General features: G+C 38.4%; 1 long non-coding RNA gene across 5 annotated transcripts in view; it reads right to left on the reverse strand.

The window, feature by feature from the left end:
* Positions 1-13157, reverse strand: part of LOC130155634 (uncharacterized) — a 345033-nt gene that overhangs the window by 215266 nt on the left and 116610 nt on the right. For all 5 annotated transcript variants that reach the window (XR_008824132.1, XR_008824129.1, XR_008824130.1 and 2 more), the window contains one exon: positions 1933-2168. This is a non-coding gene — a long non-coding RNA (uncharacterized LOC130155634). The remainder of the gene's footprint in view (positions 1-1932; positions 2169-13157) is intronic.

Here is a 13157-nt window from a genome sequence, read left to right on the forward strand (position 1 = left end):
AAGTGGAAAACCACACTGTAATGCTAAATAGAAAATCCTCGGTAACTTGACAATTCCTTGAGATTCGTAATTTTGCCCAACAATACAGCTTTTCTATGGTTTAATCCTAGTTAGATTTTTCCAAAATTAAGTTAAATGTAAACTATTAATAAGGACAGCATTCAGTTTGAATTTTCTGTTGTTCTGTGTCATCACTTGACTTTGCAAATGAATGTCATTTTGAGATATACTGCTAAAACAGTGACATAAAAAGTAGCCTAAAACTTTCTATCTAGGTCGATTCTAATCATTTCCTCCACAGAAACAAATTTACTGCCTAGATAATACATAGCACATTAAAATTTAACAAGGTGATCCTGTTGTTATATTATATACAACCTTTCATTAGTTCATGATGCTGACAAGTGTCACTGCTCTACTCCTGTCACGAATCAAGAGTTTACTACTAATAGATTGTTTAAATGCCCTTTTTAACTGGAAGCACAAGTACAATCATAAACACATTCACAGTATTTGTCTTGTCTATTAGCTGGACCTAAGGGGCTCATGTGACAAACTTTAGCAGGAGTATCAATAACAGAGTGTGCTAAAAGATTACTTATAAATAAACCAGAACCAAACAACCCTCCCCAAACAACCAAACCATCTTTGTATTGTCATTTGTATAAATTTAGATAACCTTCAGAGTATCGGTAGCATGAAATTTAATTAATCAGGTTGACCAACAAGGGAAATAGATGTCCACATAGTAATCTTAGACACTGGAATTAATTACATCAAGTTTTAGATGATACCACAAATAAAGCTCAGGTTGTACTACTGAGATTATCAAGAACACAAACTGCAAATTTTTTGTAACATTTAATAACATACATCCTCCATAAAGCAGTGTTAGCAGCCTTTCAGGCAGCCACCCAATGAGCAAATACTTAAATGTCACACTTCAAAACATTACTAAACATGAAACACCTATCTTTTGTCAGTGGTTCCAGAAAAAAAGTTATTTTACCAGTGAAATGCTGAATGTGGTCAGTATTTCAGAATAGTGCCATTCCTAGCACTTTTTTTCTACCTGGTATGCTCCTGTGCCCTTTTCCCTCTCCCCTTCCAACATGTCCCACCTTCCAGTATCAGCTACTTCCCATTTAAGACACAACAAGAGGAACACTGCTTCTAATGCACATAAGACAATTCACAGTCTTCCTAATAGTTTCTCTATTCTTACCATGGCCTTCCTCCTCACATCACATTACCAGCTATGATTTTATATACTGTAATTTAAGCCATATAAACATTTCTTCCTATCAGCCTCAAACAGATAAGAAAAGGGTAGAGGGGAACAGTACTTTCACCTCTTTAAACATCCCCTGCAAACCATAGTTAAGAATGTCTTAGCTAGCCCTATGGTGGTATTTGTTGAAAACCATATTATTGTGATTTAAAAGCATCAAGTAATGGAATAACTGATGTCCCCTTCAAGCTATTTTTCCAATACCTCATTCTTACCATTCTTACTCTCTGTTTCTATTCTGTATTTGTCTGACTTCAGCCTCCTACCAAGGATCTTGTCATGCTCCTTTCTGTCATCTCTCTGTCAGTCCAGTCTGCCTCCAGTTTTCCAGTGTTTTATTCAGTCTTTGCGCCTGTCCAGTTCTCTTTACTAAGCTGTCATGTAAGGGTCACCTTGGAAATTTCTGTCCCAAGGACATTCAATCACCAGAACTTCCCTAAAACCAAATTCTAAGTAAAGTGACCATGCTAAAGCAAATTAACATGCATGCTTCTTCAAATAACGTTCATGAAGATACACATTAAAGACAAATCACCAGTTTCTTTCTTTTATATATACATATAAAATTTATTTTAAAAAAGCATCCCTGAAACAAACGCATAAACCAAAGATGAAAAAAAAAAATCCACAGGAAATCTCACCTTTCAATCCTGGATGGATAAGGGTTCCAATAAAAACGGCAGTTGAATATACTGTATTTGTCCTGCTTCTCCAAGCAATAATCTTCTGTGACTTCCTTGGTTCTGGCTTTCTAGCTGGATCTTATTCTACGTATATGCAGAACGCAATGCATGATCCATAGAGCAGCTCACTTGTTTTCCTTCCTCTCCACAGTATTCAGGATATTATTTGTAGTGCAGAAGACAGGAAGGAAGCTCTGTGAAAGAGAAAGTCAGAGTAAGCCAGGGCACATGACCACAGCAACAGGGTGGTCAGCCTCACAGATCCCCATCACATTGCCAGAGTGAGAATAAAACATCAAAAGCTGGAATGATCAAACAGAGCAGTCTGAAAAAATAAAACAATCCACGAATTCAGATAATTACTGAAAAACTCTTTCAAAAACCTGAAAACCTTCAGAAAAGAGAAGCAAATACAGCAGAGAAACCAAGATCTGGTTTCAGATAAGCAATTGTACAAGGTAAGCTGATACAGAGCAGATACTCGGCACAGAACTTGTTAGACTGAACGATTCCAGGGAAGCACCTTGTAAAGCGAACAATCCTTACTCTAAAGATCAAATAAATGACTTCACCCCCATCCTCCCCCAACAAAATATCTTCTCCTTCTTAGACTGGCAGTAAGCTGTTATGAAAATCCTTGTGTTTTTCTAGATAAAAAGTTCTGCTCAGTGCACTGTTCTTCAGGTATAAAGAAAAAAACAAATCAAAAGTCAAACAAAACCTTAAAATTTTACTCCATTTATTAATTATGGCTAAAACTGTTTCTTTGCTGAACCTCAACTGATATTAAACAGCTGTCCAACAGCATACATCAGAATGCAGAAAACAGAATAGGAACATCTCTTTTATATTCTCATCAGAACAAAAGTCCAGTTTGAGTATGGTAAAGATCATTTTGTGGAGACATTTCAAAGATACTAAAGAAAACAGAAAGTGCAAGATCTGTTCTGTTTGAATATTATTCTTTTTAAATGAAGCTGGTAATAAAAATATGAAAACTAGGGGTTAAAATATCTTCAAAATATCTGAAAAATATGCATCTTGGAATAGTAATAGTTTCATCCCTGAAATACTAAGTGAAACATACTTTAATACATTTTTAATATCCAACTAATGCACAGCTGATGATTTCTACTGAGCCACAGTGCTTCTCCGACATACCACAGGCAAATGGCACAGTGGTGCACATCTGCAGTCACAGCAAACAGGTAAGTTTTAGACACACTTCAAAACCACCAGAAGCAATTACAGTGAAGTCAAGGATGAATTAATATATACCCAGTCTGCCAAGTGAAGCTAATCACATCTACACATTATATGGTCTGCAGGTGAAGAACACGTACAGAGTATGCTGAACCAATAGTTGTCACGACTTGCAATTTCTTCTATAGAAGACTATCACTTGAGTCCTATTTCCTTCCACATCAGGACACTACACCACGAGGGGAACAGCTCAGACGATAAGCAGCAGCCCCTTCCCAGGGCACCGTAATAACAGGCTTTTCCCCACTGGGAAGCAGCAGCTGGCACAGAAGTCTCAAGCTGAGCAGCAGAGAGCTGTTGTACAAACCAGTGCAGAAGCAGAAGATGAACTGGGCCAATGAGTTTTCTCTTTCAATCACTTTTTCTTAATGAAAACAAAAAAATTATTTGCAACACACTTTTTACAAATAGGAAAAAGCCTTGGTCTAAACGGGGAGAGAAAGAAAACTGTGCAATGCTATGGCTGAAAACAAGAGGAATGCAACCTGTAAGTTTTGCTGGTAGTGTACAAGGGTAAAACAAGAGATCTCCTTTAACCACGCAGAAAGTCATGCTTAAAACAAGTATTCAGCTTCCATATTAGATTTTGATGCACAAATATGCTAAAACTGCTAAAAACTTTCAGTAGATAGTCAGGAATTAGGCCTTTAATTCTTTGTCATAGGGATGAGTTAAGATGCTTGTTTAAGGAGCTGATGTTGGGAGAATAATAATCCCCACTTGTTTGATGCAAAGACAATTGGATAACTTGAAGAACACACATTATACGTTGATCACTGTTCATGTGTTTAGAATTCTAATAACCATGAAGTTCAACAGCAGTTCACAAGGAAACTGATCTTGCTCCTAAATATATTCAGCAGTATGTGACAGAATTTTTCTAAAGCTTCACAAACAAAATTACCCACAAAAACATACATTAAGTGAGGTCTCACATTCAAGGTGTTGGAAACATCAAATTTATAGGTACTGGCACAATCTTAATTCACCTCTGATGTCCATATTTGTTGTGAAACCACCTGGAATCACATTCCTTTGTTCCAGAAGGCTCCTGCCTTTGGCTCAGTACCAAAGGAGGAAGAACAAAGTAATAGTACATCCAGAACTTCAGAGTGTTTGAATTCCTAACTTAAAATAAAATTATTTAATTACAGCCTTTGTACAAAATGAGCACGTACATACACAGGCATGTATCACCTCTGCATCAAATGTTTTACAGTCCTAACAGAAAGATTCCTCCCCAAATAGGCTGGCTCTCCAAGCCTCACTTTCATCAAAATTATCCACCAATATCCTTCTCTGGTTCTTGGTGCTATGAAAATGAAAAACCACCACAAACTGCACAGAACTTTTTCTCCGGACAAGTGACATTTAGCCCACTGTTCCTTCCCATCTCTGGCAATCTTCCACTCTCAAATCCGCTAACATTAATAAAAAAATTGAAGGTGAGTAAGAACTCTTAGAAATATGTTAAGGACTGGGAGAGAAAAGCAGTATTCCAAAGGAAAACACATTTTAAAAAATGAAAAAAAGATCAAGTCATTTATGATTCTTAAATTGCAGAACTACCAAACTGCCTTACTAAAACAGCCTGTAAGAAAAACAAACAAAAGTGAATTAGGAGAAAGTGACCCTCCCAGTATTTTTCCTGACACAGAGTATCTGAAAGTGTCCTTTAATCCACCAAAATTAATTAAAGCAATGAGAAACCAAATCACTTTTTCCAGGAACACTGGATTCTAGGTGTTTCCTATTTAAATCCACATGCAGCCTTACTTACCTTCTGTTTTCCAGAGAAGTATGTGTGCATGTACATGTGTGCAAGGGAGGAAAGAGAGGCTGTAATATTAAGGCATTTGTTAAAAAAAATTTCTCTTCTTTCCTGTTTTCACCCACTAGACTTTGCTACCTGATCCATCTTTTCTTCTCTGTCTGTAGGCTCAAAGTTTTTAGCTCAGCAAGGAAGCGCTCAAGAAAGTCCTTGAATATTCATCCTAGAGCAAGAAATTTGGGCAGGAGAGAAAGTAGAGCAGTCTACAAAGTGCAACGGTTCAGAAGTTTTCAGAAGAGCAATAGTTAAGGGATCAACTCAGTAAAGAGGAGAACGATGCTAGAAGCTCATCAGTCTTTCACCCATGAAAGTGGTGACATAATTGTAGCACAATCACAATTACAAAAGGGCTGGGAATCTGCTTTTCAGTTGACATAAATGAACAGCTATTTGACTGCACATCTGTCAAGTATTTGCTACCTCATTTAAATAATTGTTACTAGCAATAACTTATCAGGTCATTTCTTCAACACAGGACCTGGTTCTCTAATACAGCAATAGTCTATAAAAGACAGAAAACCTAAAAACATCTGGATATCTTGAAATCCTAGCAAAACAAATCTAAGACTGAATCAATAACCATCCGCATTACAGACTCCACAAATGCCCTGGGATGTCAGGACACTCCTGTCTCTATGGTGGGAAACACAGAATTTCTCTGTCTTACAGAAACTCTTAGAGCCACTACTCAGCTTCCCAGGGATGTAAGGAGAGGCTCATGTGAGCAACTAAATCCAGAAGATGTGGATCTTAAGAAAAACACCAAATATCGCTATACAACTAAGAAGCAAATTACAGTCTGTCAGACCCTTTCATGTTTCCATCAAATACGTATCCAGGATATCAAGGGCTTCAATTAATTAATAAGGATTGCTAAAATCATGTAAAGTATTAGAAAAATCCAAGATGGGGTCATTCTTCATAAAAGGTAGAAAAAAATTTTAACAAAATCACAGTACTCTAGGGGGAAAAAGGTAAGAGAGTCATGCATGTGCTTAACTTAAACGCTGTAAACTGCAGACTGGTGTTCCCAAAACAAATCCAGTGAAGCTAATGAACAGGAAAATACATGGGTTCAGGTATATTTGGACTCCAGAAAATACAAACCAGAATGTTTCATTACATGAATATTAATTAATATCGAACATATTTAGAATAAATTTTAGTTAGCACTTACATTACAGAAGTACTACATACATTGAAAATTGTCTGAAACCAAATTATAACTCTAAAATTTAAGGATGGGAATTGCTGAGGTTTGTCAAAAAGCATGTTTCCTAACAACTGGCTAAAAGTATGAAATAAAATCAAGTCCAAACATCAAAAGTTATTTTTCTTGTATGAAGTTAACTATTTTAATGAGGAAGTTTCCTATGGGAAGACGTGCTATAATTTGAGCAATTTTTAAGTCCAAGGTTAATGAATATAAATTACAAAACACAACACTATGCTGGTAGAGACAAATCATCTCATTAAGCCTCATGACGCTCCTGGATTAAGTTAGTGCAGAACTAGAACTGCACACTTCAGTATTTCAGTAATCTTTAATTGATTTATTTTCTCAGGCATTATCAACTTTAAAAAGGAATTAAAGTTTCATAATGCAAATGCATGAACCTCATTTGGGGAGAAATTCAGGGTTTTTTTCAAATCAAGAAACAACTTTATGGAGTCATTTACAGAGAACAGAACAAACAATCATTTCCTCAGAAATATAATGTTTACATGAAAAATAAACAAAGCTTGTATCTTTAAGATGGACCCATCCAGATGATTCCCAAAGGTGCCTGAAAGATACTTCAGCACATGCAAAGAAGCCAAATTTAATGATGACAACTAAACTAATTAACTTTTCAAGAAGAAAAAAGATAAAAGTAAACAGCCAAGGAGGAAGAAACATAAATAAAGTATGTGCACAACTCTGCCCAGTCACTGCATCTTCCCTGGCAGATTCTTGTTTCCTTGCAATTTCACAACCCGTCGGCTGTGAACTCTGCCCCTGCTTCTCTGCTCCTCAGGACTCTCTCACACCTTCTATGTTTGCAGACAGCTGGCTTCACTAAGTGAAAAGGAGAACTGGGGCCCCCTCCTGATGCTGAGAAGCATGCCCTGTTTCCAGCTAAGAGTCAACCCAGTCCTAGGAAGTATCCCCGAGGGTAGTGCCATTTGGGAGAGGTATGAAAGGTGGAGACGGAACAGAATTATGCTGGGAGCTCTGAAGTGGTCTTCAGTTCGTGCTTGAACACGAAGCTTTGAAGCCCAAGCACCTTAACAAACCTCATCCAAGGTTCAAAGTGCAACGTGGCTCCCTCTGTCCTCAAACCAGCGCTGGCAACGCAGGTTTGAAGATGGAACAAGGAATATAAGTGGGCACAGGATCAAAAGGAGAACCTGGGTGATGGCATCCAAATACAAACGCAGAGTAGCAGCTACACAGAAAGAAACATTTTAAAGGAGCGGAGTTTTCTAGCTCGATTCTTATAATATCTCCTGTTTGTTCTCCAATCCAAGTGTATGTTCTGGCAAGAAATCTTCCTCCCAGAATGCTGCCTGCATCTCATTACTAATACAACTGCTTCATGCCAAGTCTTCTTTCATCTTAATGTAAAAATCTTCATTTACAAAAAAAAAAAAGCCATTACAGGTGAGCCAAGTCTGCACACTTGATTTCTTAATTAACATTATCCACTTACACCAACTACAAGTTCCAGTTTCTCCCTACCATGATACAGGCTTCTACATCAATACTGCACCACAGACATTTAACTCCCCAAAGAACACAAAAAGGAATATATTTGATTAATGTTTGACTTACAATACCATTCAGTGCAACTACAGCACCAACAATAGCTATATTTTCAGTTAATACGTCTAAAATAGTTAGCTTATACTAATATATTTTGAAATAATCTAGCCAGTAATTGCCAAAATGGAAGTGATGTTGAACTGGGGGCTGCAGAAAGGGAACAGATAATGCACTGATCAGCACAGCAGCCAGCAGCAGCTGAGGCTAGGCAGATCCATTTTAACTACAAGACTAGAGCCAAGTTTGGTACCTACAGCTATAACCACAGAATTAGAGTAGTCGGGCTTGGAAGGGACCTCTGGAGCTCATCTAGTCCAGCCCCCTGCCACCTAGATCACATTGCACAGAGTCGCATCCTGGTGGGTTTTGAATGTCTCCAGAGAAGGAGACTCCACAGCCTCTCTGGGCAGCCTGTGCCAGGGCTCTGTCACCCTCAAAGCAAAGAAGTTTTTCCTCATATACAGAAGGAGCTTCCCGTGTTGCAGTTTCTGCCCGCTGCCCCTTGTCCTGTCGCTGGGCACCACTGAAAAGAGCACCCTCTTGGCACCTGCCCTTAAGATATTTGTAGACATTGACAGGTCCCCTCTCAGTCTTCTCCAGGCTGAGCAGGCCCAGCTCTCCCAGCCTTTCGTCACAAGGGAGATGCCCCGGTCCCCTCACTGCCTTTGCAGCCCTACGCTGGGCCCTCCCCAGTAGTTCCCTGTCTCTCTTGAACTGAGGAACCTGCTGGCCACTCCTCCTAATGCACCCCAGGATCCCACTGGCCACCTTGGCCACCAGGGCACACTGCTGGCTCATGGGCAGCTTGCTGTCCACTGGAGCTCCCACATCCTTCTCTGCAGAGCTGCCTCCCAGCAGACCAGCCCCAGCCCATACTGGTGCATGGGGTTGTTCCTCCACAGGTGCAGACCCTACACTTGCCTTTGCTGAACTTCATCAGGTTCCTCTCTGCCCGACTCTCCAACCTGTCCAGGTCCCGCTGAATGGCAGCGCAGCCTCCTGGTGTATCAGCCACTCCAAAATACCAGGTTTGTAACATCAGCAAAGTCACTGAGGGTAGGCTCAGGCCATTCATCCAGGTCACTGATGAGTAAGTAGACCAGGACTGGAGCTCTGGGGAGCACCGCTAGCAACAGGCCTCCAGCTGGACTTCGTGCCACTGATCATAATTCTCTGAACTCTACCATTCAGACAGTTATCAATCCACACCACTGCCTACTCAATCTAGTCCACAGTTACTTAGTTTATGTATGAGGATGTTATGGGAGACACTGTCAAAAGCCTTGCTGAGATCAAGTTAGACAATGCCAACTGCTCTCCTCTCGTCTACCCAGCCAGTCATTGCATCACAGAAGGCTACCAGGTTGGTCAGGCATGATTTCCCCTTAGTGAATTGGTTTTGACTGTTCCTGATGAGCACCTTTTAACCCACATCCTCTAAGATGACCTTTCCAGGGACGGAGATGAGGCTGACCAGCCTGTAGTTTCCTGGGTCCTCCTTCTTACCCTTTTTGAAGACTGGACTGACACTGGCTTTCCTCCAGTCCTTAGAAACCTCTCCTGTTCTCCATGACCTTTCAAAGATGATTGAGAGTGTCTTGGCAGTAACATCTGCCAACTCCCTCAGCACTCAGGGGTGCACCACACCAGGGCCAGTGGATTTGTGGGTGTCACAACTGGTTAAGTGATGATCTACCCTTTGAAGCAGAATACTGTTTACAGGCCTCATATATAGGAACAGTCTTCCTAACTTCCACACTTCTAAACATAAATCCTACTGGCAAAATTTTCATCAGGAAAATTCTGAAATTTCTGAAAGCACATGATATATTATAAAACAACATACCTGAGGTAATAGTTCAAATTCTGGCTCTAGCAGAGACTTGAAAACCATGCCTGTACTGTAAGTTTTTGTAAGTATCTGTTGAAAATCACTGTTTTCTTCACTGCACAACCAAAAGACAATCTCAGACAAAATACCAGTACTAAAAAAGCAAACTAGAAAGAAATAAAAGATAACACAATGGGTTATCAGCAAGACACTGACAAAGCTCTCTTCACATTTGCCTGACCATTTGGCTTGAAATATGGGATGCACGCAATAGGTAGGCTGTCACTTAAATTCTACCTCTTACCATTAATCTCTTCAAGTGCCACCAAGACATACAGAAAAAATACTCTGTATTGAAATATGTAATCTGTAGCAGTACTAAAAACATATTGTGTTTTGACATTGCCTTGAAGCAGGTATTAAATTAGACCACATAAATCCCATGAGTTGATGTATTTAAAAGTCTTAAAGAGATGAAAGCTTTCTACTGCCCACTTTTTTTCAGAATCTTCAATTCTGTTTCTGTTTCTTTGTGTGTGATAGAAGACATTGCAAATAAGTAAAATGTCCTATGTCTGTTTAGAGCTATCAGTCACAGACATGTCCCTCAGATTGAGCAGATAATGTCGCTATCATTTATTTTATAAACTTATCATGGTGTTCTTTAAATGTTTAATGACAGTGGGTTTGCTCTAGACTAGTAGAGTGCGATTTAAAAACAACCAATTCCAGCCAGCCTATTAAGTTATTAAATGCAGGTCCAGAAGATTCTCAAGTGGAACTGGTTTTCAATACATTCTACATCTGAATATCTACTAATATTTTAATCTAAGTCTGTTGCACATCATCTGCTCTATGTCTAAAAGTTGCAGTCGTTTCTCTGAAAACTACTGAAATGCCTATCAGGATAAGCCTTGAGATACTGATGAGGTAAGCTGAGTCATTTACCTATTTTACAGACAAACTCAAATCAAGTGCTGTGGAGCCACATCAACTTCAAAAGCAGCATAACCATCTAGCTTCTCTTCCTGCCACTCAACAGAATTCCTAACTGAGAACCATACATTAGATAACCCACAGATTTTCTGCTTCACAAATAGCAATAAATTAGTGTTTCCAGAGTACACAGAAACACAGGATGGCTTATATAAATAAATATATATATGATATTTTTGTTATGCTACCTGACCATCTGAAAAACATTGAGACAAGCACAAACCAAGTTTTCAAGAACAGCATGCATCGCACCACAAGTATATTCAGCATTTTCTCTGGTTTCCTTGTTACATGTATTGCCTGACAGATTTTGTGTTCCACATAGAACACAAAACACCAAAGATATGTCAGTTATAGTTTCTATGGAAATCTAGAAGCTGGACTCACAATTTCTATTGTATTCTACATTAATTTGAACTTTTAACATTGTCAGTATGTTTTCTACTTCTGATTTCCTTCAGAAAGAGTGTTCAACATGGAGCCAGGGAAATAAATAAATCACATTTCAAAACAAATCAAAAACCAAAATATTTTATCTCCTGAAAGCTCACATAAAGTTTTCTATAATATCTTTTCATATTCAGACTTTTCATCCAAGTTGCAATGAATCAAAATAAATGGCTTTCCTGAAGGTAACACACATGCGCATCCCCAGCATTTGCACTTTGTGCTACGTTTTAAAGTTCAAAGTTTAGCTGTCAGTGCAAGCAAGTTAAAAAAAAGAAATGAAAGATTAAGAAGTATCTTCCTACATGTATTCCAAGGAACAACAGGTACTACATAATCTCCCATTTCTCAGTGGGGTCAGTGATGGCTGGTAAACAAGAGCAAAGGCACCATAGATGCAAAGCAGGGAAAACGGAGGATGTTACGCCTCTTTACAAGGTTGTTCTCTTTAATCTGACAGTTCTTTGACTACCACACTTTTTAACCAGAGCAACAGCACAGGTGGGAGTCATTTGAAGAACTAAGCCTTACTATTAGTCTAAGTACCCAGTCTATCATATACATTTTTGACAATACTTGTGTTTATCTAGATCATGAACACTTTACAAAAAGTCAGCTGGGAGCAAAGAAACAACTAGTTTACTTCTGACATGATATTTAACTTGAATTTCACTGATAAAGCATTTCTGAAAGCAATAATAAAAATAAAGATCATTGAAATCACCCTTAATCATGGATGGAAACCTAGAGTTCCTCAATGGTTCTGATTTTACCACCACTTAGTATGTTCTATTTTGAGTCCATATTGAGCCTATTCACCAGGTTGAGAGTATCTAAAAATATATCAGTGCTAAAAATGACGATTTCTCTGTCTGCTGCACACACAGCTTTTCTGCTTACTTTTTTCAGGGAATCCTCTGCCTGGTGCCTCCACATTTCAGATTCAAAAAGAGTTTTCAAATAATTTTCCGGCATTTCTCCAGTATTAACTATGACACAGTCAATTCAGCAGAGAAATCCCAGATTCCTTATAGCTTTGAGTGGGTGAAATTGACAGTACTTTGCTAGTGCCTCTCCCTCTCCAAGCTTTTATTACAAATTATTTTTATACATACTTTTCTAAGAAAATTTTGTTTTGACAACATATCCAGTGGGCTTACAATACAGCTATTGTTGCTGGAAATGTTAGTACTTCAAATGTGAGTCTTGATGTAGTTCTCACAGGATATTGAGAAATAGCCAAGTAAATTTGCTCTTTGTATCTAAATGTCAGTTTAGGTATAAAAAAATATCATGAATAGAAGAATAATGTGCACTATGTATATAATGTGACGACTTGGATAAGAAACAAAATTAAATCTCTTTCATATGAGACTACGGTACCTAACAGTGGAGGATGTCAATGGCCCCTCTATAAATGGCAATGTATATTACAGATAAAAATAATTTTACAAGACCATTTTTATTGTAATAATGAAATTTAAAAACATGATAAAATCAAGACATATTAGAGTTTAAAATACAATAAACCAGAAGCTATTATGTCTCTACCATACTGGATGTTTTAAAGGAAGACATAATCACTAAATAAAAAATTATCTTACATTAAAAAATTGTAAGAACTGAATTCTTAGGAGCCATATGGTTTTCAGCAACTCTCCATCTGAGTCCCTCCACGAAAGTCAACAATGGCTCCATTTATAGAAACTGAAAAAATACTGGAGAAAAGTGAGGGTCTTTGCACGGATAAATAATTAGTTACAAAAAACAGGAAACAGAAGGTAATATTAAATGGTCAAAGCTTTCCCTGGGGAGTCAGCTCACCAGGGGACTCTTGCAGATGGCCAAGCTAGAAGCTGTGCTGTTCAACATACTCTTAATTAGTATGGGAAAAGAGTGACTAGGAAGGTGACATTCTGTGGATGATATTAAGGTAGTTAAGACAGTAAAGATAAGGACCACCTGTGAAGATCTGCAGATGGACCTTCCATGTTTCAGTGACTGAACAA

This window comes from Falco biarmicus, chromosome 9 (genome assembly GCF_023638135.1).
Source record: "Falco biarmicus isolate bFalBia1 chromosome 9, bFalBia1.pri, whole genome shotgun sequence".
In the NCBI taxonomy this organism is placed as follows: Eukaryota; Metazoa; Chordata; class Aves; order Falconiformes; family Falconidae; genus Falco; species Falco biarmicus.